The sequence below is a fragment of the Pithys albifrons genome, chromosome 14 (assembly GCF_047495875.1).
Source record: "Pithys albifrons albifrons isolate INPA30051 chromosome 14, PitAlb_v1, whole genome shotgun sequence".
In the NCBI taxonomy this organism is placed as follows: Eukaryota; Metazoa; Chordata; class Aves; order Passeriformes; family Thamnophilidae; genus Pithys; species Pithys albifrons.
The window spans coordinates 3,081,209-3,108,968 of NC_092471.1; the positions used below are offsets into that span (position 1 = coordinate 3,081,209).

General features: G+C 41.0%; 1 protein-coding gene across 2 annotated transcripts in view; it reads left to right on the forward strand.

Moving 5' to 3' along the window:
• Window positions 1-203: 203 nt before the first annotated feature.
• Window positions 204-27,760, forward strand: part of KLHL4 (kelch like family member 4) — a 74,657-nt gene continuing 47,100 nt past the window's right edge. Inside the window, exon 1 of one of the 2 annotated variants that reach the window (XM_071569516.1) lies at window positions 204-289. The gene's annotated coding sequence lies outside the window, so the exon portion shown is untranslated. The remainder of the gene's footprint in view (window positions 290-27,760) is intronic. The other variant, XM_071569517.1, reaches the window with a different exon arrangement.

Consider the following 27,760-nt stretch of genomic DNA (forward strand, 5'->3'; position numbering starts at 1 on the left):
AATGGAGCTGCTGAAGGAAATCCAGCGGAAAACACCGAGCAGGAATTTCCGTGCAGAGAGCAGATATGTGGCTTTAGGGCAAAATGCAAATGTTACTCAGCAGCCCAAGGGCAAAGGAAATAGGAAATGGGCTAGAGAGTTCTCTGAAATAACCTGTCTCTGAAATGTGAGCAAACACACCCCTGTGTTGGCTTTGCTTTTATTTGAAAGCCTTCCACGAGTCAAGATCCCTTTGCAGCGTCGTGGCATTATCTGAAAGTTGGCTGCTTCCAACCCAAACTTCTTAAAGGTAGGATAAAAAGCTTAATTTGGTTCTTATCTTGGCCTATCGTTTGCATGTTTATTATTCGAGCCTTTGGGATAACTCATAGGAAAACCCTGAGCTGTTCACGGAAACAATACCCCTCAGACACGGAGCAGTGGACTTGGGTGCTATTCACAGTCTGCTGAGACAAACAAATGGTTCAGCCAAAATTTTTGAGGAGTCTTGGAAGGACAGAATCCACCTCTGTGGGGGTGTCACCCCTGAGCCTGCCAGGGCTGGGTCAGGGTGGGGCAGAGCTTTTGGGAGCCGATGCAAGGAGGAAATTACTCCTCACACGCACCACTGAACTTGTACAAGGGCAGAAAAGGGGATTGTGCTTCAAACTCTGCATGTTTAACCTTGAAACACTTGGCTATACAGGCACCACATTCCAAGGATACCTTCACTGCAGGTAATAAAGGTGCTTGTATGAGTGAAGACAAAATAAATGCTTATTAACATTCAACTCCTGATATTTTTATCATAATAATATTGGTCAAATAAACAAAACAGTAAGTCCTTATACAGGGGAATATACTGACAATCCTTCCTTTAGCCATTTCTTATATTGTCCACATTGATTAAAACAAAACCCAAACAACTTTCTCAAAGTTAAAAAATGAATGTTGGAAGTCATAACTGCTGCAATTAGTGTTGCATTATCTTTTGCACTCTGGTCTCTTTGTTCAGTAAAGTGTCACTGGAATTGCAGTAGTGCCCTTGCTTTGACAGACGCTTTCCAGGCTTATCTGAAGCACAGCAGGAAAGAAAGAGAAGTCCTTTTCATGGACTAGTCACACTGTTTAATTCCAGATACCAATAATATGAAACAATACTCTCTAGATGCTTCAGCAGAAAAGAAAGGCTCCTCCAGAGGGTGATTTAGGACAACTAAATTAGAGCTGTTGTCCTAATTGCCCTCGGAAGGCTCGTGCAGCCCAGGCAAAGTGAGTGTGTCCTACAGTGGCTGGTACAGAGGATAGAAAAAAACTGCAAGCCAGAAAGAAGGAACACACAAGGAAAATATTCAGCATGATTGCAAACCTTGTACCCCACTGGCTGCTTGTCTTTGTTCACTCTCCATATCTTTTCCCTCAAGCTACTTTCTGGTTTAAGCTACAGGACTGTGTGTTCCTCACCATTTCCTTAATTTATAACATAGATAAATAAATGACTTCACCAAGGAGGATTCATCTAGTCAGTGTCCTCACATGCCTAAATGCTCACATTTCTTAAGTAGGATTGAATTTATTATAAATAAGTAGAGAAAGTGGATCTTTACAAAGTGTCTCCCCAGTGAGGAAAAAGCAGTTTAAAAGTATCTCATTTTTAAAGCTTGATAAAAACAAGAATGGCCAAATGACCATGGCTGGTGCAGATAAAAGTGACAGTAAAACAATGAGAATGCAACAGAATCACAGAGCAAGGCACAAGCACAGAAGAAATTTCAATTTGTTTTGGTGAAAAGAGAAAAGGACAAAGACATTACACAAATTAGCTGGGAGATGTGATCACATCAGAAACCACAAAAGATGCTCTCAGTAGGTTTGGTTATATTTCTGTAGTTCATTGTGCTTGAATTTGCAATGCTGGGGAGACTGGGAGGAGTTCCCTGAGCTGGATCTCTGGGCATGCCCTGACCCTGCAGGGTGAGGATGCCCCGCAGAGGGTTTGGCAGTCCTGGCTCCAGGACACACCCCCTGATCCTGCAGGGTGAGGATGCCCCGCAGAGGGTTTGGCAGTCCTGGCTCCAGGACACACCCCCTGACCCTGCAGGGTGAGGATGCCCCGCAGAGGGTTTGGCAGTCCTGGCTCCAGGACACACCCCCTAACCCTGCAGGGTGAGGATGCCCCGCAGAGGGTTTGGCAGTCCTGGCTCCAGGACACACCCCCTGATCCTGCAGGGTGAGGATGCCCTGGAGGCACCACAAAAGCAGAACTGAGAGCCCTGAACCTGCCACCCTGGGGGACCCCAGTTCTGGCTCATCTTCCAAGTGCTCCTTTAGAGGAAACCTGAGTGCAGAGTGGACAGGACACCTCCCAGCTCCCTGGCACAGGGAAGAAGGATGCAGGGAGAGCAGTGTGGGGAGAGCCTTCCTCAAGGGCAGGATTCAGCTGTGGTGCCACCACGTGCCACGGCTCTGCTGTGAATGAAAAGGAGGAAGGAAAAGGATGCTGAAGTAATTTTTACACTTGCTTTTTATTTTTCTTAGATAAACCAAAAGCCTTGGCAGGGAGGAAGGAGTTAAAATAGGGAGAAGCTTTATGCATGGAGAAAATGATCCAGTCACTTCCGACTTCCATGACTTTTGTACATAATTAGGCAGCTCTATCCCTTTTTAAAGCACTGGGTATCTCAGAGCTCTGTAGGTAGTGATGACAGCTGACTGTACTTGTGTGAAGTGAGAGCAGATTCAGATGATTCCTTTAGGAGAGTTCTTTTCAAAAATGCCCATCACCTTGCTGGCAGATAAATAAAGATCACACCAATCTTTCCTAATTCCCCTGCACAGCAGAGCCAACCCCCATTGGATCAGCTCTGGAGAATAAGTTTGGGAATATCACAGGAATGAAGAAGTTTTTAAGCCTCCTCCTCTTCCTGTAAAACTCCATGGTTATCTGGAAGGTTTAGGTTCAATTGTAAGAACCACCAGTCTGGGTATTTTATTTTTTTTTCTAAAAAGTTCCTGATTTTTCTGTTAGTTGTTGGTAGATATATTGTGCCACCTACTGAAAAACAGCCAATCTATTTATTACATTTAATCCCAGAATTAAGCAATTTAACTTTTTGTTAAAAATCTGACCAATTTCAGACCACAACAAGGACATTTTGCCTTTACTCACACTCAGAGTTTACTGTTAAAAACTACCAAACAAAGAGTACCCCTCAGAAAATGCTCAGCATAGAACAGGATGATGCATCATTTTGAGTCTGATTTTTGCAAACACCACATTTATTGAGTATTCTGTACTCAATGGAGCAGACTTGGGCAGGGAAAGCAGAACTAAGTGTCTAAGTCTTGGGGAATTGACCATTTTCCATTTGAAAGCTCCTTGTTAACACAGTTACAGCCATGCAGAACAAGGTTCCTTAGCAATGGGTCTATTCTGATGACACATAATTGATTTAAAGCTGTATGGGGTCAAATATACCCTCTGTAAATACAGAAGATAAAATCAGGCAGTGATTCCAGAATATGTCAAACTGCCAAATCCCCAGATATTCATTTTAGAGGACAAGAAGCATGGAAAAGGTGAGTTATCTCTCCATAATACACACATATGTAACTATTACCAAAATATTATAAATGTATAAATTATTATAAAACTTTGGCAGTTCCTATTTGGCCACAGAACATACTGGGATAAATGAATCCTCTGTGTTCAGCAGCTGTACTGAAAAGATGGATGGAATGAGTCTTCAAATCGACCAGACAAGGCAGGATTTAATTATTTGACTACAACATCAAGAAATAAAATTGCCTAATCTGAAGTGTGCAACATTTGAACCTTTTGCTCAGAAAAGCAACAGGACTGTCTACGTCTGTCTCTCAAGAAAATATGAAGCCTTTACATGAAACCTTGTTTACTACATGCTGGATAATTAGCTTGTCAAATAATAAGACAGTGTCAGTTCTGTTCCATTAGCTAGCTGAAGATACTTTAAATTACATGGAAAATGGCCAAGGAATAATAATATCAAGAACTACCATCCCTTGGAGGAGTTTTGGTGGTTTTTTCCTCTCTCTCCACTGCAGATCTTGTATAGGGAATTTTTAGACAGAAAGGCCCCCAAATTTAGCCCAGAGATTGGAGTGTAAATACCCAGGAGGGGAAAGCAGCTCCATCAAAGCCTCCATGTCATATTATATTTACAACCAGATGCAAGTGGGTGACGATTGGTATAACATGATCTAGAGCAAGGTCAGTGGCCCCCTCTGCCTTCCCAAAGCCCAGGGACACACACCTGGTGGAGCAGCAGAAGCTGCTGCTGTGATTTTTCCCTGTATGCAAATGCAACATAACACCTCCTCTCAAACCCTCAGAGTGTGCACCACAAATAACTGGGCTAAAAATAACCTGCAAAAATATGCACCAAACAAAAAGTCAGCATCTTAAGGCAGCATCTGCTGAGCTCTGGTGAAGCTCCAGGAATTCTTACATGGGTGGCTTGGTCTCTGAGCAGAGCAGGGCAGGGCTAATTTTACTCTGTAGCTCAAGTTAAAGTTGGCTGCATCAACACAAACAGAAGTAAATAAAGCATGATTAAAGATTACAGCACTTTTAAGGCTCTTTGCAAACTTACTGGTAAATAAAAGCAATGCCCATAAAGGAGTGGGTTCAGAAGTCACTGCCAAAGGGCTGAACCCCATGAACTGCAGAGATCCTTCAGGTCCTGTTTCTCAGGGCAAACTTGGATTGGCACAGTCTGTTTGATGGATCTTTGCAATTACATGTATAACAATTTAGAATCACAGAAGAATTCAGGTTGGGAGAGTCTTCTGGAGGTCCCGTTCCATCAAGGTTTGGATGACTTTGTGACTGATCCAGACATGGATCTGCAGAGTCTGGTTTATCAGTAGTGGAGGAAACAGCCAGACAACATCACAATTTGGATGTGGGCTGAAAAGACTGATAGAAGTTTCTTCCAGAGCAAGATGTTCTCCCTGTTCTTTGAGCTACCTCAATCATGTTATATATTATATTATAATCCAACACTCTCTTTTCAGTACCAGTTTTTGCTTTTTTTTTCCCTGTGCCTACTGCTCGTTCTGTCAACACTTCTCTGGTTCATTTTGGAGTCTGAGAACCCTTCGAATTACAAAATAAATGTACTGTATCAAAAAGCCTGAGACATGAAAACTTGTATAACAGCTTGTATTACACCACATCAAAATGGAAAAGAACATGTGACACCGTTATCAGCTTGTGAGAGCTGATATCACACACAGTAAGTCTCTAGAGATACCAGGAGCACAGTGAAGCTCCTCATGTAATCCAGCAGGCAAAGTCTGGGCTGCAGGTCATAAAGCAGGAGCAGTGACAGCAGAGACAATGGGGCAGAGCCCACAGGATAACCCAGAGCAGAGAAATAACCTGGGATGGCTGTAAGAGCTTTGGCACCTGGCAGGATGGATTAATCTGCAAGGAATCCAAAATATGGGCAGAGCCTGACTTAATTTCCACTCTTGTTTTGGAAGGCATAATGGAAAAGTACCTTTTTAAAAAATTAGGAATCTTTCCATACGCCACTTTGAATGTTGACTTAACCCATCTGTCAGTAAGTAACTCACCAAAGTGCTTTTTCATTTTCTGTGCATGACTATTCAGTGAGACTTGGGCTAAACACATTCAAATGCTTTATGGGATGAAAGTCATCATGATAGATATACTTATTTATTTTTTCCTAACTAGTTGAACTAGTTTTTTTTTCCTCACCATTCCACTAACAGTTCTTCATTCAGACTTGACAAAAAAAAATTCTTTCCCAAATCCCTGAGGACATCCCTTGCCTCAACACCCCTTGGCTGTAACACCTCTGGTTGCAACACCTCTCAAATTCCTGCCTTTCTCTGTTTACCTGCTTGAGTCTCTCTATCAGTCCTGCCAAATGTTCCCTCCTCTCTTGCTGCTCCTCAGTGGCAACAAGCAGCTTGCAGAGTGGAAAGCCGGGATAAAAAAAGCCACAGTTTCTGCTCACTTCCCAGTCTTCCCAACTCCTGACCAAGGTAAAGCCTCTGGAGATGATGAGAGTGGTTGGCAATGAGCAGCCAACTCTGTGCCAGCAAAGCTGAGCAGAGGTAGAAACACATAAGCACTAATTGTTACATAACCCTGGAAAATGTCTGCAGGCTTTCTTTGAAACGTGGTTTCAGTATTTCTCAGAAATTCTCTTCTTGGCTGACAGCAATATTTTTACTGTTTGGAGCACAGCATTTATTATTCATCTGTTACTCAGTTATTCTGAGTTAGTTGTTCTCATTATGAGTTGTTCTAAGGTACCCACATTGGGTTGTTTATTCATCTTGGATGGATTAGAGTCTTTCACTAAATGTCAATTAAGAATTGGAATGTATCACTCAGTTTTCTTAGCAGATATCCAGTACAAAACCTCTATTAAAGAAAGAAAAAGCTGCCTGGTCTTAAAGAATAGCAGATCAAAGCTGCCTGAGAAAAGGGATGGTGTCTTCTAAGAGAACTAGGATTGCTTTCCAAGGGCCAGTCTTAATCCTTTCATATAATATTCATACACAGAAGTAAACTCAGGTCATGCTTCAAAGGAGTTATTTCAGCAATTAAGTTATGAAGTTTAACTTGAGTATTTGTCTAAAAATAGTAAACACGTGACCACAAAAAGCTTAAAACTGAATTCCTTTAAATCCTAATGCATTTTAAAGTATTGAGATGGTCAGAAAAAAAAAGAACCATGAAAATGAATTTGCTATTGCTTATAAAGTGTGATGACAGGTATTTTTGAATATACCCACTTCAAATAATTAGTTTTTCAACATGGCTTTAAGGCACTAGGAAAGCTTTACACAAAGAGAGATCTCTAACAATGCACAGGGCAGGAGCTCATTTGTTTGGTCACAAACATCTTCAAGACTTACACAGAAAGACACAACTGGAACTGGACTGGTAGAACTGGAAAACACAGGAAATAAAACCACTCTCCATTTCCATTCCTAGTAACATAAAAGCTCCTCCTAGAAGTGAGATCAAACACATAATTCATGTCATGATGTAACCTACTAAAGTCATTAATTGCTTTAACAGCAAGTTAGGAACAATTATCCTTGGCTCTTGGACACTTATTCTCATCCCAGAATTGTTTTGTTAAGACATTAGCCCTATGAATTTAGTCAGATAAAAATTACAGCAATTAAAAAATGATAAAAATATAGCTGTGTTTCCTTATTCACTGAAAGGCAGAAGTAGAAGGATTCTGGTTTATATGAAATTTACTTCATTGCTACAATTTAGTATTTAGAACCATCTTCATAAAGAAGATTTAATTCTTGTATTGCTTAAATAGATACTGAAAATTATTCTGCTGGTATCTCTTACTGAATTGCTGAAATAAAATTAACTTCTGAGAGGAATCAAACAGTTGGAGACCTTATTTGAAAATCCAAGAAATAAGAAGTCAGTCATTTAGCGGACCATTTTCTCTCCCTGTAAACATCTCAGTGATGCTTCTTTCAAATCTATGTTGTTTGAAGAAGTGCTTCCTAGATAAGAAATAATTACATGTCTTTCATCTGTTTGGTTCATCTGCTCCCACAGTTAATTTCTCCTTCAGCATTTTAATTGACTGTCAGTGCTGTTCCTGCTGTGGGGAACTGTTAAGTCACAACAGGTTTATAAACGTTATAACTATATTTTAAGAGGGACCAATAGGTTTGTTAGTATTATTATGTTGTTACAGGAAAAAAAGGAGACTTGTTCACTTCAGAGAGCTCATTGTTTAGAACCAATCTCTTGTAATGTGTTTGTGGCACCCAGTGCAGCCCCAGTGATGAAACCATTCCCGTGTGTCCCGTGGTGTCCTCATCCTGCTGTGCCCTGCTCAAGGAGCTGTTCCCGTATCCCAGGATGGATGTGCTCTGTCCTGGGGCACTCACACCACCATCTGCAGCACCCCAAGCTCTGGGGGCAGCTCCTGGTTGAGCTCATCAATCCAACCCTTCAGCTGTTGGCTGTTCATAATGCAAACACCACCCAACCCTTGCTTTGGCCAAGGATGTGGAGCATCAATGCATCAACACCTTCTAAAGCTGCACCTTGGAGATTCTCTTCCCAAAATGTGCTGCTTCCTGTCTCTGACAGGGTTTCTGTGCCCAGCCTGGCCTGTTTTTAGAACCCAAATCCTTCATACAATCATAGAATCATAGAATTGATTGGTTTGGAAAAGACCTCTGAGATCATCAAGTCCAACCCTTGGGCCAACTCCAGTCCCTTTACCAGATCATGGCACTCAGTGCCACGGCCAAGCTCAGTTGAAAAACCTCCAGGGATGGGGAATCCACCCCCTCTCTGGGCAGCCCATTCCAATGCCTGAGCACTCTCTCTGCAAAGAATTTTTTTCTGATCTCAACTTCAATTTCCCCTGGCAGAGCTTGAGCCCATCGTGCCCCCTTGTCCTATTGCTGAGTGCCTGGGAGAAGAGACCAACCCCCACCTGGCCAGAACTTCCCTTCAGGGAGTTCCAGACAGTGCTGAGGTCACCTCTGAGCCTCCTCTTCTCCAGGCTGAACACCCCCAGCTCCCTCAGCCTCTCCCCATAGGGCTTGTGCTCCAGTCCCTTCTCCAGCCTCGTTGCTCTTCTCTGGCCCCGCTCCAGCCCCTCAATCTCTTTCCTCAACTGAGGGGCCCAGAACTGAACACAACACTCAAGGTGTGGCCTCCCCAAGGCAGAGTCCACGGGAAGGGTCACTGCCCTGGGCCTGCTGGCCACGCTAGTTTTGATCCAGGACAGGATCCCATGTTTCCCACAGTGATTGTTGCACGAGCTCCCTCTCCCCACAAGGCTCCACAACAGCTTCCTGACAGCTTGTTTGGAAGAACTTTCCACTCCCTCCAATGTTGTCTCAGTAGCTTGGTAGATTTGTTTCTGACCTGATTGTATTGCCATGTAATAGAGACACTTCACACAAGAAAGTTCCAATGGACAGACTTACTTTCCTCCAAATCTTACGCAACAAACATCCCATAAACCTACAAGAAATGTATGAGAAATGAGAAAAGAAATGCCCACAGAAAGGCCAGTGATGGAATAAAAACTCTTTCTCAGAGAGCAAAGAACTGTTCAGCAGACCATATTTTTGACACCTCTCCATTTTGGTATGAAAAAACCCTAAAGCTCTTTTTTTTTTTTTTATGAAGAGAATGAGACTGGAAAAGCACATGACAAGCACAACAATAAGCCCTGTGAGCACAGAATTTGAGTGGAAATTTGAAGTATTTCTTGAATGAGATCCATACAATATTTTCCATTTGAAAATATGAGTCTTGCAAGCCATGAGTTACAAACCTTATTCCCAGTTAACAGTGACAGTAACCAGGATTATCATCCTGAAATCAGATGAAATTGAATCTCTTTACACCACAGAATGGATTAATGGTTTGCAACAACAAAGTTATTTCTAAATCCCTTTCCTAATTTACATGAAGGAATTAATATTCTGAAAGAATGTTCTCCAGTATGTTGGTGGAAATATAATTAACAGAATCAATGCAGTATTTACATGAGTATTTGTTTTGATAAACAACCAAATGTGCTGAAGACAATTTTTTGGAATAAATTGGTATTTGTTATTTTATGGATGGCACAAGTTGGCCTGAAAGCTTCATTATCATTCAGGATTTTAATTACAGCCATAGCAACAAATGCCTGCAAATTCATTCAAGCTGTCAAGTTTTTTAGTCTTCCCTCAAGTCACTCTTCCCTCACTCTTGGGAATATATTTTTTAAAGTATTTATTGCTTAAACAGCTTTTCACCCTACAGTAGAGGACATCCATCAGGAAGATCAATAAAACCTCAACCCTCAGGGGTTTGACCAAGGCCAACCAGCAGATAAACTACAGATGATGCTCAGAACCTGAAGTGAAAACTCAATTTAACTTAAAACACTGTCAGGGTAAAAACACTGCCTTTAAAATCCCATCTACTTCAAGCTCCATGGGGGACCAAAATTTCTACTCCTGAAAAGCAATAAAGGCTCTCACTTTTGTAGGCAAACCCACAGAACATGGCACAGCCATGGACTGTTCTCAGGTCCTTTAAATGTCTTTCTTTTGGCATCCACAATGATAATAATTTCCATTACTGTTTGTTCTATATTAAAGACTGCTGAAGTTTAATAATCTCTAGTAAAAGTACCTGCATAATTAATTTTCCACCAGTTGATACATTTTAACTGTGCTTACAGCATGAATCTTTGAACTCAGCTGAAAGGCATGAAAAATAACAGGAATTCTTGCATTAGCACTCCAAGCTGTTCTCTCTGCCATCCTCCTGTTTCAGTTGGGTTTGTTGGCTGGAACAACGTCAACAGAACTAGAAAATTAATTATAAGGACTATTTCTGAAATCAAGGAGGGAAGGGTTTAAAAAAATAAAGAAACCTCTGATTTTTCCTTTGCAGAGCTGTGTGGGATTTTAAACTTCAATATGACTCATTTCTTGCTTTAGTTTGTATTATTCAGGTTGGGCATAGATCTCTGTACTTGATCTAATTTCCTTTTCTGTCCAAGTGCACATTTACAAAATGGACATGGCTTAAACCCAGGGGTCTCAGAACCACAAGGTCCATTTTTTTTTATACAAGAATTCAACATGTTTGGGGTTTTTTTGATAGTTTTTTTGGCTGTTTGGGGTTTGTTTTTTTGGTTGTGTTTGGATTTCTCTGCACAGAGAAATCTGCTGTGAGTTCTTCTTTTCACTCCATAAATCCAGCTGAAATTGGATAGAAATGTAAGACTTGCTCACTACTTGTGTTCTTACACTCTATTTCATTTGTCTTATCCTGCTTCAGACTTCTTGTTGTATCCAAGTCTATCTTCAAAAGAGTGAAGAGTCTGTCACTGGGAGAACAAAGGGTGGTCACTGGGGGACACCAAAGGTTTCTTCTCCCACTGACCAAAGGTGGATGTCAGGAAATGGTGGAACAGCAGAGCAAGCAAACAGCTGGTATGAAATCTTATGGACTGAAGCTTTTATTGAGGGGTAATTTTAATTTTGTGAGATTATAATCCTAGTCCAGGATCTTGCTCCTGGGCAGTGAGACACAATTTGGAGTCCAGCATTTCATCACTGCAGGATTTGACATTTCTCTGTATTGAATCCGACTTCACTGCCCACTGACTGACCCTCTGCTCAAATCCAGGCCCTGACTCTGTTATCCTGCTGGAATATTATCAGGAAACATTCACAATTTATAATTCTAATCCTTTTCTTGATTGCTATGAAAATGCTGGAGAGAAAGTCCCAAGCAGGAAGGTTTCTGTAACTCTCCTAATGCCTTCCCTCAAGGTGAAAGGTGACCTTGCACTCCCACCTCTTTTTTCTCACTTCAGCCAATTATTTATCCACCTGGGGCCCTTCCTTCCCAGCAGGGATCACAAGAGGATGTGCAGAGCAGGGAATATCCAGATGAGACATTTGGAAACAAAGAGCAGGAGCTGAAAACACAGACATCCAATAATTATTGGTTCTTGTGTGGATGCTTAATGGGAGGATAAAATGAGCAGTCAATCAGCTGTGCTGCAGGACAGGTAACAGAACATGGGAATTCAGGAGCCAGAGCTCAGCTCCTCTGCTTAGAGATGGAAGATAAGACTTGCAGTGCTGTTCATCAGTCACACCAGAATTCCTCACCTCAGATAAATGTATTTCCATAGCAAATCCAATCCTCAATCCTGAATCAGGTCCTGCTGTTTTGTGAGGCCTACCTAGGCCTTTCCTTGGAAAATATTCTGGAAAAACCTGCCATATTTGAGCACATGTTTTAATGATACTCAATTCTGGCCTCCAGATACCCACCAGAACCACAAAGAGAGTTGTTTTCAGTGCTATGATGCCCCATACAGGACAAAAGGCTGTATTAGCTCAATACTAAGTGATTTTAGGAGCCCCTTAGAACAGCAAAAGAGCCAAATCCAACTAGAATTGGTTTTGTCCTGGGCTTTTTCAGAAAGCTGAGTTGCTCCACTTCCTAACTACAGGGTTAATGCTCATTATTTCTTTTCCAGCTTTGTCCCTTCCTCTTCCTGCCATTTCCATGGGCAGCCAACAGCAAGGCTTTGTCCTTTATCAGGCATCTTCCCTAAAAATCAATGCCAAGTTCTATTGAGACGTTTGCTTTGAAGAAATCAATACCATTTGCATTTTGACTTCAAATGGCATTATTTGTATTTACAAATGTCAAAACTCCTACAAGGAATCCCTGTTCTATAATTAGAGAATTTCTAAGATGTCAGTACTCATTAGTGCTTCAGCAAAGACAGACTGGTACAGCTCTCACAGTTCCAAGTGATAATGCTTTGGCAAGTATTTGATTATCCAAAAAGTTCCCTTGGATCAGAGGAACTACTGATCTAGAAACATATTTACAAATCCCCTCCTGTTAATATTCTCTGGCTTGGAGGCATTCAAGCAAACTTGTTCAAATCAAATATGTAAATCAGAACCCAGGACAACCATATTCTCAGTCTGCCCTTTGAGATGTGAACAGGGTTAGGTTTTAATAATTAAATTTTAAAGGGAATGATGGTCAGAGCTCTGAACTTCAGGATGAAACTTTTCCTACTGAAATAAAGACTCTCTTCTCCTAGTTACAGCCAGTATTTAATTTTTGAACCTTTCACTCAGTTCTCACACTACCATGTGTGCAAATGAGATGCAGCTTACACTTGTAATTGAATTATCGTGACATTCTCAGCACAGACAAAGTTAACTCGAGTCAGAATTCCCGAGGGAGCCCTTGTTGGAAGTGCTAAGATTGCAAGTCAAACACTTGCTCTGAAGTACAAGAGTTTTCACTCTAAGTGCTATTTTCTCACATATCTCAAACTCAGGATTCTCTACTACACCACGAGATGTCTGACATGAATCTACCCAAATCCCACCCCAACACTATGAACCCCATTTATGCTCTTTTCATTTTAATTTAAAACCTGTTCCTGAAGAAAAGCCCTCCCTTTTATCACGCCAGCTTTGGTCTGGCTGTGCTGCTTCTCTCCCCATTTCTTATTGGAATTGAAGAGCCTACAGGTGCATCATAATGAACAGGAGCTGCATGCAATCCATCTCCTGCCTTTCCAGCAAGGTGACACTGAAAGACTTTAATTTCAAGTTGTAGAAAATTGTCTTTCTCACTGAGCTCCGAGGTATGAAACAGTTCGTGTTGTGACAGCTTATTTAACAGGCTTTGCTGACTTCACAGGCAGCTTTGTCTTTGGTCAGAAAGACACAACCACAAGGAAGGAGAGGACTGAAATAATGATATAACAAATAGTGAAGATTCATATACAATTAAAAGAAAGCAAAACAAATCTATTTTCTAGCAAAAAATAAATAATTTCATATTTATGCTTCACTTTCCCTTCTGCAACATCTCTGATATTCAATGCCAGTTGCACCACACTCTTGTTCTAAGGCACTTGTGTCACAATTTCCCTGTCTGATTAACCAGAAACAGCTCTGTGAGTCACAGCCAAGGAGGCTCTGCAGTCCTGCAAACACACACTCTCTCTCTCACACACACACGTGTTGGAGAGGCTTTCTCTCTAAAATAGCCTTTATCTGTTATCATGTGGTCAGACATCTCTCATCCTTCTCTGCAGCTCCTTTTTGAGGAGTCCCCTTTAACCCTCAGTTTAATATTTCACACAGCCTTGAAAAGCAACCTTGAACATTTTCTGTCATGGGAAGTTTTGTGTTCTGTGTCTGACTTAAAGAGGAGATGTAAGATTTTGAAGGGAAAAAAGCCAGGATTTGAACAGAGTAATTAGTCCAGAGCTAAATTAGTCCACAAAGTCTGTTTCCATTGTACAAGCAACAGTATTAAAGAAAAAGCTTATTAAAAGTTAGGGATAAACATGGAGCTATCTCCAGAAGATAAACAGCACATGAAAGAGTATCAGGAAGCCACAAAATATTAGACTTAAATGCTCATCCCCATAATTACTCTTCATGTAAAATGATTAAAAACCTTTCCTGAAAACTCAACATTTATTCCATCAGCCTGTGTATTTTGCTTTTCTCTCTGGTAACATTTCAGAGGTTGTGAGAATTTTCCAGGACTTTGAACCTGGGTAGTTTTTAACCTGGTGGTGGAGTCACCAAAAATTGAGTGGATGTGGCACTTTGTGGTATTAAATGGGGGCATTCAGTCAAAAGTTGGACCTGATGATCTTGGGGGTCTTTTTCAACCTTAATGATTCTCAGTGTTCTCAAACTGTGCTCTGAACTAGCCAAGCAGGATGGAATGGCAGTGAGAAGGTGTTTATGTGATGGGATATAACGATTTTTTCATGCTGCACAGTGTCAGAAAACTTAGATTAAGTAGCTGATCAATTTGCAAAGCATTTGTTAACCTTTCTCAGCTAATCAATTCCTTTTCCATAATAAAAATAGGTATTTTTTAAAACTAAGAATCAGGGTCTCATTTCAAAGGACTAAATCAAAGTTTAACAACACGAGAGGTTCAAGCAAATATCACAATAAAAACCACGTATCAGATCCCAAAGCTTTACTTCAATTTACATCTTTGGTGCAATTTCCACTTCAGTAGCTCAGTTCCACTGAGCAGAGGCAAGACTTACTCATTCCAGGTATGAGAAACTTGGGAAATAACTGAGGCTGTTATGAAAAATTACACTGAAATGATACGGGATCTGTCCCATTACTGAACCTCAGTGCTCCAGTCCCTCTGCAGCCATTGCCATACACCACGCAAGGGTGATAATGAACTGGTATGCAAATGGTAATTAGACATTTCGTGGAAGTTTTAGGAACAGGAAGTGTGTAGTGAGCTGTGACAAACACTCTGCTAAGCCACTTGTACTTTTTCCAGCATGACTTCCTGAGTGTTCAGTCTGATGGAGCTCCAGGAGGATCCCTGGAATGGATCCAGTTTGGATCATGCACTGAAGACTCAACTTCAGATAAAACTTGAACTGTTACACACAGTTATATCAGTTCTATCAGGCTGTACATGTGGCTGATACACCTTAAAATCTTTATATAGATGTCCAAAATATCCATGCCAATCTGATAAGAAATACCTTTGGCAGGGCCCAGTTCTGTTTCCCATGAAAAGCTGATTTACAGGAAGCATCACCCACATGACTAACAAAGTCATTCACAACAAGCTGAGCTCAGTAACTTTGCTGTCACCTCAGAGCAAGAAAAATGCTGGACATACCCAAACAGCCCCATGCTGACTTAAATAGGGATTTATTCCTATTTACAAATTTAAGTACATCCCTCCAATTCAGACTTTCAAGCATGACCTGATCAATACCTGGTCAATACTCTGCAGACGTTACACAGTTTTGTATAATCTGCCATTTTATTGTTTGCCTCGGTCACATTTAAATTCTTTCCTTTGCTTTGTAGTCCCATGTGTACTAATTATTCACCTTACTAATTTCAGTAAAGACAGAAGGTGGAAAGCCACCAGATCCCAAGTCCTGCCTACAGCTCATGGAGAAGATGTGAAATGCTGCACTCCTGACTCCAAGTTCTCAGCAACCACACCAAGGTGTGCTCACTGTGCCCACGGCTATTGGGACACCAACCAAAGAACTGATATTTTTGAGGCTATAAAGAAACTCAGAATTCCAATTCTCATCACAAAACCACAAACATTTATAGATCACACCTAGATTCGAATTCAAAAATATTTAAAATAAAGCAATGAAGGCGAAGCAGAATAAAGTAGAGTTTCAAAGCATTGAGTGGCAAAACTTTTAGCCTGTTCTCTGCTTTTAAACATATTTTTTTGCACAGAGAAACAGAACTTTGAGCCACGTCCTTTAGAGAAAACTAAACTAACAGATCACTGGCAGTGTCATGAACAGGTTCAGAGAATTACTGGCCACCCAAACCCAACGGATTCCTTAAAGCTGCATGGAGAGAAAAAAAACCCCAAATGTCAAAATTTGTGATTTTAAACAATGGTTGTTTAAGTCTGGAAAACTTAAAAATACCACTCTATTTCCTCTCCCTGTGCTTACTTAGTGCAGCTATTCCTCCACAGACACGTTAATTGAGTGGAACAATCCCGCTTGGCTTCGGTGATTTTCTAATTTGTCACAACCACCTCACTCCTCTTGAGGAGTCAGACTTCTTCCTCACACTGCCAAAACAATCCTATGAAATATGGTTTGGTTTAATCACAGCATAATTAATGCCTTGAATTTTAATTACTGCTGCTGTGATCTGGAGATGAAAATATTCCTCTGCCAGAATAATACATTTAATAGGAAATGGACACAGTATTAATAACCACTCTATAGCAACGTCAGTAATGAGTTCCTTGGACTGAACAGGCAGAATCTGGGGGAAAAAAATAACCCACAAACCTACAGCTTTTCTGCCTGTCAGAATACGGATGGTTGTTGCAAGTGGAATTTATTCATTTTATGTGGTTTGCAAAAATAAAAACAAAACCTGTTTTTTCAGTGTTAAAGGCCATCTATGAGATTTTCCCTTTTATGCAGTGATGTGACATGGAAAAAAAATATGGATAACAGGCAAGGAATGTGGAGTGACATATTGACATCAAAATGTTTTTGCTAAATGTACATGTTTTAAATATTAATTCTGTTCTGGAGGGATGTAAGAAGGAATAATTCCCAACTGAACTCATTCCAGGGCACTTTCTCTTTAGAGCAGTGATCCCATGTCAGGTTACTTGGAAAATATGGTGAAAATCTTTATTAGACAACCTGCTAAGTGTGCTGATAATTTGGTTTTAAGACACGATCACTGTCAGATATGACCTGGTTAACACAAGGTTTAGTCTTGCTGACCAGAACTGACCAGGTGACAAAATACTGGAACAAGGGAAAACCAAACCAGTTCACCCAGAGCTCACCAACTCACCATCAGGGACACTGATTTTATTTCCTTTCTGAGCTTGTTAACTATTGTTCCTTGGGAAGGAAAAACTGATGTTTCAAACACATAAACAGAATCAATTTAATAACAAGTCACAGAAATTAAAGGAAAGAGTCTATGAATAATAAAATCATCTACGATCACTCAAAGGCACCCCAAGTTTGCTGCTGGTGCACAAAACCTTTCAGTTTACTTTTGCAGATTCATGGAGTTTGAGATACTCAGTCCTTTATAAGATGAGGAAAGAGAATTTTAGCCAGAGTAATTAATTCAGGTTTATTATTAGCTAAACTTCATGGCTCAAAAATATTCCAAAATATGGTATTTCTATCACTACAAATGAGTGTGGAGTATATAAAGAATTTGTAACACTCTCCTCTGTGCTCGATCAATGATCTAAAGAAAGATGTGCTATTGTTGCCACCATCTGCCTTTCTTTCTTCTCCTACCTTTGTTTCCATTTTTACCTCCTTGGGATTCCTCCATTTACTCCCAGAGGAGCTCCTGACAATCAGACCCAAAATGAATTCAAATCGTGACTATAAACATGAATTCCTCAGGTTCAGAATGAAACACCAATATATGCCAAAAAATCTTACACATTCACAACACAGAGCTACAAACATATGCAGTAACATATGCCTTAAAATGAACAGTAGAGTTATTTAAAATATTGAAATATTTTTAATTTTTGAAGACAGGAAAACAGCTGAACTAGCAGTAGCACCATTAAAAATCTGGCAATCTAAGATTTCAAATGTTAAATATTACAAATGTTAAATATTACAATGTATTACAAATGCACAGACCTAAAGCAGCCCAGCAGTAATTGGCATTTACTCCACATTACCTCCTGTCTTTAACAGGAGATTTCCTGAGAGGTGTTGAATACATGTCAGAATTGCAGAAATAATTGAAATATCCTTGGGCATTTGGGTTAAAACGTGAATTTAGTCAAACAATGAAATGCAAATATTGCACCAATACACAATCCATCTGCCTTAGTGGGTAAGAGGGAAGCTTTCCTCCACCTTTCCCTTCTCCAAAAGCTGTTGCTCCACCTGCAAATCCTCCCTGTGGCAGAGCTGGCTCAGCAGGGAGCCAGCAAAGTTATTTTAGTTACTCCCAAAGTGAGGAGCCAGGAATTGTCCAAGTGGCCATGGGCAGCAGGACTCAGCCCCTCTGCTGGGATTCCAGGGATTTGGGGTGGTGGGAGGAGGACACCCCCTGACAGAGATGGCATTTCAGAGGATTTGGCTCCCCCCAGGGCAGACAGAAAGCTCTTTGCTCCTTGGCGATTACTGAGATTTCCTTTACTTTGAAGCTGTGACTCTCTCAGCCCCAACACCTCAGGCTGTGCCCTGGGTATAAACCCAGAGCTACTGAAACTGCCACATCATCTGAAAGAGTAAATTTTACAGGATGAAATACCTGATGGGGTTTATGTTTACTTTACCACACATACATTACGTTTATTATGAAAGCTGCTGGATTTGGCAGGCTTGTCTTGGCTCCCACAGCACATTATTTTCCCATGTTTTCCTCTGTATGATAATCCTCACTAAGACAAAAGAGCTCTCTCTCAAGAGAGGCTAAAGGAAGACAAGCTTAGGATGGATTGTTGCTTTCCTTAAGATCCCCAGCTGCCCAAAGGAGCAAGGAAAATCCATACATCCAGTTTCCCAACAAGCACAACAGAATTTCTGAGAGGGCAGTTGGTGAGGGAGCTGCTCCTGCTGTGCAGCAAACAGTCCATTTTAAAAATAAGTGGGGAAAAGGGGAAAAACCCTCAAGAAAGGCTGATGGGAGCAGTGTGATTTATCCCATGCCAGCTCTTGGCCTCTGCTTTGGTGCAAAGCCTTCCTGGGTCAGCTGGAGATGCCTTGATGTTGGCTGAGCAGCTCTGGCTGTGGATCCTGCAGGATGGCAGCCTGGCCCTGGCACTGTTGGCATCCCACAGAGCTTGGGCAAACCCAGAGCAGCCTGGCAGGATATGGAGCTTTGAGCAGGCTCAGAACACTGCAGGGGCATTTAATGCCTCTGCCCAGCACTGTTAGAGCAGAGCTGAAGTGTTGCTCTACATCTTAGAGGAAGATACAGTTCAATTTTCACACAGTTTTCCTGAACACTATAAAAAAACCCCAACTCAAAACCCAATAAATGTTTTTCCAGTTTTTGTTTCTTCTGCAGAAGGAAGGATCTAAAACTAAGACTACACTAAACACTCTGCTCTTCCATAACTCAGAGAAGACATTCTAAGGAGTGCTCACAACTGAGGTTTTCAACTTCCGAGTATCAAAAGTAAATTGAGAATGAACTTCACGCTGAATTCACATTTCATTTGTTTAAAAGTATTTAAAAGTGAAAAATCCAATCAAATTTTCTATCCCACCTACTACTGCAATACCTTCACATCAAAAGCCAATTGTGGGTTTGAATTTCTTGGGAACAGCACCTGTAACCCAAGAGGAATTGTGCCAGTAATTCCTGGCTGGTTTCAGCTCTGCTCCAGCCCCAGACACACAACACAGCTCTCCCTCAGCCTGGAGCTGTGATCTTGTGGCAGGATTGGAAGATAAAGCCCCAACTCTACCTCTCCACCCACAGATCACCTACAAAGTTACTTCAAAATTGTGAAATTTATAGATATGGACATATACAAAACTATATATGTTATGTAATATATAATATATTAATGTTCACATTATGTAATATATATTATACACATTCAAATATTTCAGTTTGTTAAATGCAGAACACACAAGTTCATGTCATGAGGGGTGTGGTATTTTGTTGAACAGTACCAGTATTAGGTAGATCATGAGATATATTTGTGTAAATATGAACCAAACCTTGTTCATTTCATGTCACCAAATGGAAAAAAAAAATTCAATAAAAAAAATTTTTTTCTTGCTGCCAGAGAGAAAACATTACTGGAAACTTCAATGCTTGTGGCAAAGGGTATCAGTCATCATTAATTTGACTGAAACTGTCAGTTTTACAATATTTGACATGTATTTCTGGTTGGGGCTTATTTTCTGAGCACAGTTTGACAAGTGTATCACAGTACAAGTATTTCAAAATAAAGAGAGAGTTTAGGAAGCAGCAGAGAAACGCAGAGCAGGAAGGTTTTGGGGCTAACTCTGGAGTCTGGAGAGTGGAATGCCCAAATTGAGACAAATATTTCCCAGGCAATAACATACACACAGGAAACAGCCCTTGGGATTTGGAACCTGAGGATGGGAGCACAAGTCATGCAATTAATTCCATGTATTTTAGGGGGGTTTGTGTTTCTTTGTGAGAAAGGGCAGGAATGAACAGATGAGACTGAGCACTGCAGATATTAGAGACTGGCTGGCCTGAGGATGCTCACTGGAACCAGCTGACTGATCTTAGATCTCAGTAACAGCAGCAAGGGGGTGGCCACCACACAGCCCTTAGGGCACAATTAACCCGGGGAGCACCTTCCATGCCCGCCTGGCACCCTGAGAGACGGGTCTGGATGCCCTTCCTTAAGGGCAGCACTTCCCAGACTCATCCAGATCATCACTCTCACTGGAGAAACGAAGGTGACAGCATCCTAAATTCAAAGGCTATTCTAGAACAAAATGCATGATCATCCTTCTAACCTGGAATGTCCATGAGCCACCCCTACTCACCATAATGCATTAACAGTTTCACTGAGATGATGAAAATTCACTATCCAGATGGAGTGTATTCCCTATCCCTTCACCTTTTAAAGGGAAAACTTTCCCCCCCTCTCTTCTTTCCAGATAGCTGTTCATGTTCTCAAGTCCCAGTCTATTTTTGGAAGGCCCTGCTGAACTGTTTCAGGACAGAACATATAATACCCTCTCAGGTTGCCTTCAGCATTCAGTGTGGCTGAACTGGCAGGAGGTTCAGTAGCACTGCCTTAGATAATGGGTTACCGTGGCAACATTCCTGCCTGCTGCCAAATTCTGGAGCTCAAGTTTAAAAGCTGATCTCAAACCAAGGTCCTTTTCCAAAAAATCTCTAAGCTCTGATGAAGAAAAGCAAACACACCACCATATTCCCCTCAAAAAAAAAATTAAAAATGCCTCCCACATAGAAGGAGGCAGTTCTTGTTCTGGCATTTATTTCTAGAGCCCTTCTGACCCCAGTATTGGCTTCTCTTATATTAAAATGCTGTATTCCCACTTTGAATTTGCCTGGCTTAAGATCAAGCATAAAACATTTATATCCTTCTACTCAAACACGTAGAGGAAAATAATGCCATTTCTTGGGCAAGCAGCAGAGTTTAAAGGGCAGTTCTGTTACTGTGGGTTTTCAAAGCACCTTTGGTCACTGCCCTGGGCCTCTGTGAGCCTCAGCAGAACTCAAATCACAACTTTCCCCATAAATAACTAATTCTCCAGCTCCCTGGAGGATCTGAGACAGCTGTAGAAATGGTTGTCCTAATTTTAGGAAATTTAGGGCAGAGTGAAAAACCTCCAGACCTATCAAACAGGTTTTATTAATACAAAAGGTAACACAGGAATGAGTTAAATTTCTACCAGGGCTTGAATGTCATCACAAACTGCAGCGATGGAACAATTCTACCATTATATTCCAACTGTTAGAGCATTTGAATTTAGGTTTTCAACTCCCAGCTATAAGTTCTCAAACAGATAATATATATTTAAACTGAATCACAATTAAAAACCCTCAACAATCTGCAACAACTCACACATCCTGTACAGAGAGAGAATGCCAGGATATAAGGATTCTTTTCCTAAGAATGTCAATCTCTTCCCAAAGGACCTACACTTCAAATCAGCTAAAAAGAAGAGATGCACTTTAACAATCCCTGGCCCTTCAGATAAGAAAGATCCTCAACCCCCTTCTCAGTGATGGGCATACCTGTGGATCCTCTCAAAATGTTCTCTGCCAAGCAAATATAACAATGCCTGTGTCAACTGGCAAGGCATCAGCACACCAGGATTTCAATGCACATCTCCCTTTTCCATGCTGGGAATGAAATACCTGTCACACCTTTGCACTGCTCAGCCCCAGCAAATCCTCCAGCTCACACCAGTCCCATGCCCTGGTTGTGGTAAATTCAATTTAGCCACTACATGAATGGTGAAATCCTAAGAAGTATGAGGAAGATGTTGTGGTATATAAAGATTGCTCCAAAACCTGGAGAGATCTGTTAGCTGCAAAAGCAAATCATTGGGGAAAAAAAAAACAACAACCCAGAAAGCTCATCAGGTCTGGCTGATTCATGCACAAATTACAATTCAGATTGCCTGACAAAATATTTTAAACAAGTATCTTGGTAAATTACCTCATTCTAGGTGGTTTATTATACAAATAAGATCAGCTGAGAGCAGAATAATTGCTCTGTTTCATCTCTTTCTGCACTAAATGCCTGCATTATTATTGTATGTACTTTCCTAAAACAAACTCAATCTCCTTCATCAGCTATTAAAAAGTCTTTTAAACTACTTGAATCATAAACCTTTCTGGTTCCCTGTTGTTCTGTGCTTTACACAGAGGTCTTGTTTGTACTTCCTATAATTATATGTCTGCACATCTGCAGATATGCTTATTGTGAACAGATTATAGCAACACTCTTTGGGGGAAAGTTCAGGAAAATGTTCCACACACACAGGCAACACGGCAGAAGACTTTGTAAGACCCATTGTTTGTAGTAATTTAAAGAAATAATCCAGTCTTTAATATCTTTATAAAAATCTTCGTGGATTTAAGACAGGAAAGAAATGTCTTTGGGACAGATTGATGCTTCCCCTCTCCATCCCTCCTCCTCTGTCATCCTTTCCCCAACTGTGGTGGGTTTGCAGGACCTTGGGGGAAGATTCTGGGTCTGATTTTGCAGAGGGGCTGAGAGGAGCCCTGGGATGCTCAAAACCAATGAAGATTTAAGAGCAGATTTATAGAACAAACTAAATTGCTCATCTCTCCTCTCATCCTCTCTTAAATCTCCCTGAAAAAGTTTTAAATTGCCACACACCAAGTTAAAAAAATTATCCCAAGTGCAAGTGGAGCCTGTCCCAGCTTAGCAGGCTGGAAATATTCAGCAAACTGGTGAAGTCATGCCAGGTTCTCAGTGACAGTGGGATTTGGGCTTGAGTGCTTAGCAAACTGGGGGGACTGGAAATGCAGGCTCTTTTTTTTAATCTCTGTGGAAGGTTAGGTTGGATCTTAGAAAGAGGTTTTCCCCCTGAGGGTGGTGGGCACTGACCAGGCTCCCCAGGGCTGCCAGAGCTCAAGGGGTGTTTGGACAATGATGATCCTTGTGGGTCCCTTCCAACTCAGAACATTCTACGATTCCATGAAAAACTCCCAGAGTAAAATCTGGAGCTCAAACAAACAAACAAAAAAATTCCTGCAGTGTCATTTAAAAAATTCATTCAAGAAAAGAGGTCAAGAGAAATTTTAGCAGTTTCCTTCTCTGCTTTGCAAAGGAAAAACCTCTTCACAGAACTAAAATTGTGGGATTTTGGAAAATTCTCTCACGACTGATGCAATCAGCTGCCAATGTCTCTCTGATTCCACATAACAATGACTTAGAGAGATCTTTTTAAAACACACATAAATTAGACACATATATAAGTGCTGCACATACATGTGTGTATATGTATAGATATATATGTGTATATATCTATATATATACACACACAGAGATATAAGTGCTGCAGAAAGGAACTTTTCCAAAAGGAAACAAGTACCATCTAACTTGGGAGAGTTAGCAAGAAAGTAGATTATTTTTTAAATACAAACACAAAATAATACCTATTATGTTTTCATGGTCCTGATCTTAAGACAATGAAAATACATCTCAGAACCACTTATTATCTATAACACAGCGATTTATCTACTGAATCTGTTCAATAATTGATGAAAATACCCCAAACCTCAGAGTTTCTGCCCTCTCACAGCTCAGCCTGACTCTGAATCAGGGTGGTTACAGAACTGTTTCCCATTGGCATCTCTGAAAGCTCACACAGAGCCTGACAAACTGCAGGACATTCTGCCATTTCACTGCAAAATAACTAAACACTTTTTTTAAGGAGAGATATTTACCCAAATGAATTAATTGGCAACAAAATTTTCTGAAATACAGCAGTCTATCAGGAGAATATACATTAGTCAAAGAAAAGCAATGGACAGTTCTTTGAGTATATTATTTTAGGACTAAAATTTAAGTAGCTTAACAGTTGCACTAATCCATTCTGGTTCATCACATTATTTTCCAGTAAATCAAATATCCTGCCCAAAAACCTTTCCACTGAAGTCACTCTCCCCAGTGCCACTGATGAGACACAAATACTGCACTGCATTCCTTTCTTTTGAGATGTTGTTCTGCTCAGGGGTGTCTCCTGGCTGGGAATTGGTTACCCAGTGAACAGAAGGGAGAAGGATTGGCTTGGGAATGTGCATCTGGATTGGGATCATGGATACTTTGTGGTAGAGTCAATATATTATCTGTCCTACAGAGTTGCTTCTGGATGACACCCTGGAAAACAGTCAGGCCAAGTTAATTATTCTGCTAATCTGCTCCCTGCTTTGAGGAGAGGAGAGTCACAGAGAAGTTAATTTCTATATGGCAAAGAAAAGACAGTGGAATATTGCTTTCCTAAGAAATCATTTGAAGATTTATGAGGAGGTTCTTAGAGCTTTAGATCAAAGATAAGGAAAAAATACCCTGTACATAATCCCTTTGTAATCTAGACCAATACTGTGACATTTTTGTCAGAAAAATCCCCATTTTTTAGACAGATTGCTGTGGCTTTTAGGAATTGAATTGTTTCTTATCTGTAGCTGCCCACACTCACAGACCTGATTTCCTACTGGTGCAGGGAGAACAAGGGGGGCCTTGAAATACTCAAAAATATCAGGAAGGATGGGAAGGGTCTCGTTATCTTCACCTTCATGGCTGATAAAACAGAGCAAAGTGCAGTGTGTAGTTGTTGAATACATGGTAAGCTTATTTTTCTCCATCCAAAAGTGTTTCCACAACTGTAAGTAATGAAAGCTGTACCAAAAAGTAGCCAAGAAAGCACTCACAGTTTAGTACCAGAGCTTCAGGAGCACAAACAATCCCTTGAAACTGTGTGCCTGACAATTTAATTTACTGTACAACATCTGCAAACTGACAGTCTGTGCCTTGTAATGAAGAAATAAGATGCCTGGCAAGATTTATGTGTTAGGGAGAACCCACTGAAACCTGAGAGATTTTAGACAGGACTGAAAAAGAATTGACCAAACTTATTGACTCCTCTGGTGGATCATGTAATTTCCTAAGGTATTTTTTTAAAAAAAGTTTTTATATTGTGTTTATTTGCTTTAAAAGATTCCCAAACTCAAAATGGCACTATTTATATTAGGAAGGGTATGGATGGAACTATGTGGGTTACATAACACAACACAGGAATTTCCACCTACCTGTCCTCATATTCCTCTGCTAAATTAAAAAGGTGGGAAATGTGCACCCAGCCTAAGGGTAAATAATATAGAAAACCCAGGAAAAGTGGCTTTGAAGAAAATCAGGAAGAGAGGGAAAAATAAGGAATAAAATAAACTGCCTGGAGATGAAAGAAAATAAAGTAAGGAAGGGCTTTAGTCATGCTATGGAATTCAGCACTGAATTCAATGATAGCACAGAAAAAAAGAAGAAAGGTTGGTTTGGAGTAAAAGCTGACCTGTTCATAGAAAATGTTCAGTGCTGTCTCTTTTACAGAGAAATAGATGATCTATTACTAATACTTTAAATATCCCTAAAGAGAACATCCCATAAGGACAATTTTGCACTGACCTGGGCCAGGTGCCTGAGATCTTCCTGTTTCTCATTATCTCATTAAAAGTTGAGGTGGCAGCTCTGATCCATTTTACAGCATTTTACCCTGCTGCCAGCATTTCACACAGGCTTCAACAACAAAACATCCAAGACTTCTTTTTCATTTCTTTTTTCCAGGCATGTTTTTTTCAATCCTTGGGCTGAAAGGGTTCCAAACCTGTTCCTCACAGCCCCCCTGGCAGGGCCTGGGCAGCTTTTCTAACTCATTCCAGCCCCCCAGGCAGAGCCTGTTTGCCTGGTGATGGCTCCAGGTGCCACACAACACGTGCTGGAGGGTTTGAAAAGTCTTTATTGTGCCATTCAAAGCCACATCCCTCCTCCTGAGGGGCTCAGCTGGGATGTGTCCTGCCCTGCAAAGCTCTCTGTGGGTGTTATGGGCTAAGCCACAAAACCTGAGCTGGGCTGACAACCAGCAGCAGTTGATGAACAGTAATTAAAAGCTGTTAACAGTAGTGCAGACCTATTATTTTGCCTCATTCCCTCTTTACTTTTATATATTTCTGACGTGTATCAGCATCACATGTGAGTAATGTCTCCATAGAGCTCAGGGAACAGCCTCAGGAAGGGTGACACAAAGGAAAACCTCTCCTTAAATATCACAGTAACACCTACATGCTGAGAATCCAAATTCTGTGTTTGTTCTAAATATATCCTTCTTTGTCCTGCTCCAAACCAGCCAGGCAAGGACCTGCAGTGGGGCTTTCAGGAGCCATTAAAGCCTTCATGGAGTCCCTGCCAACAAAGGGAGTGAAGATGCAGCTTTTTGTGGGTTAGCTCTCGGTCCTGCAAGGCTGGTCTGGCCACCCAGGTTCATGAGCCACCCATGGGCTGGCACTGAGGGCGTGTGGCACACAGAGGGGTGTTTGCAGCACTGAAGAAGCCTCTTCTCCTCCCTCTGTGTGGTGGGGAGTGAGGCTGTCACACACCTGCTCTGCTGGTGGCAGCCAGGGCCTCAGCTGGGTGATGTTGGTCCCAGATGTGTAATAAAATCCCAAAGGACACATGTGGGGTCGTGCCAAAGAACCAGCCCAGCCAGGAATACTTGGGGAGAGCAAGGGAGACACAGAACCTCACCAAGGGGGAACAAGTTCCTTCAACATTTAGATTAGATAATAGATTTGGGGTTAGATTGGCACTCAGCAATAGGACAAGGGGGCACAATGGGCTCAAGCTCTGCCAGGAGAAATTGAAGTTGGAGAGCAGAAAAAAGTTCTTTGCAGAGAGAGTGCTCAGGCATTGGAATGGGCTGCCCAGAGAGGGGGTGGATTCCCCATCCCTGGAGGTTTTTAAACTGAGCTTGGCCGTGGCACTGAGTGCCATGACCTGGTAAAGGGACTGGAGTTGGACCAAGGGTTGGACTTGATGATCTCAGAGGTCTTTTCCAACCCAATCCATTCTATGATTGGACATTATGAAAAAATTCTTCATGGAAAGGATTTTCAAGCATTTGAACAGGTTGCCCAGGAGAGTGGTGGAGTCACCATCCCTGGAAGTGTGCAAAAAACCATCTGGATACAGCACTTGAGGACATGGTTTGATAGGGAATAAGGCAGTGGGTGCTGGGGTGATGGTTGGACTTGGTGATCTAAGTGGTCTTTTCCAACATTAATTATTCTATGATCATTTAAAGCTTTACACAAATGTGTCACAAACATATGTAAAACATAAAAAAGTGGAAAAATAATATCAACAGTGTTATAAAAAGTTTTCTGCAGGGTTAATCAAAATATTGACAAAAATAAGATATTTAAAGAATTCACTTTTCAGCTGGGTGAAAAAGCAACAGTAACTTTGCAAGTTTGTTGCACAAAGAAAACAATTCTTGTACTGGTATTAAAAAATAAAGCCACACAAAGTAATCCTCACCTGTTTATTAAAGCTTCTTGGACTTCAGCAACTCTGTGAAAAGAACGTGATTAGAGATCCCACTATACAAGTGATGTGAATCACAGCACAGATTCTCAGAATCTCTGAGTTGTTTCC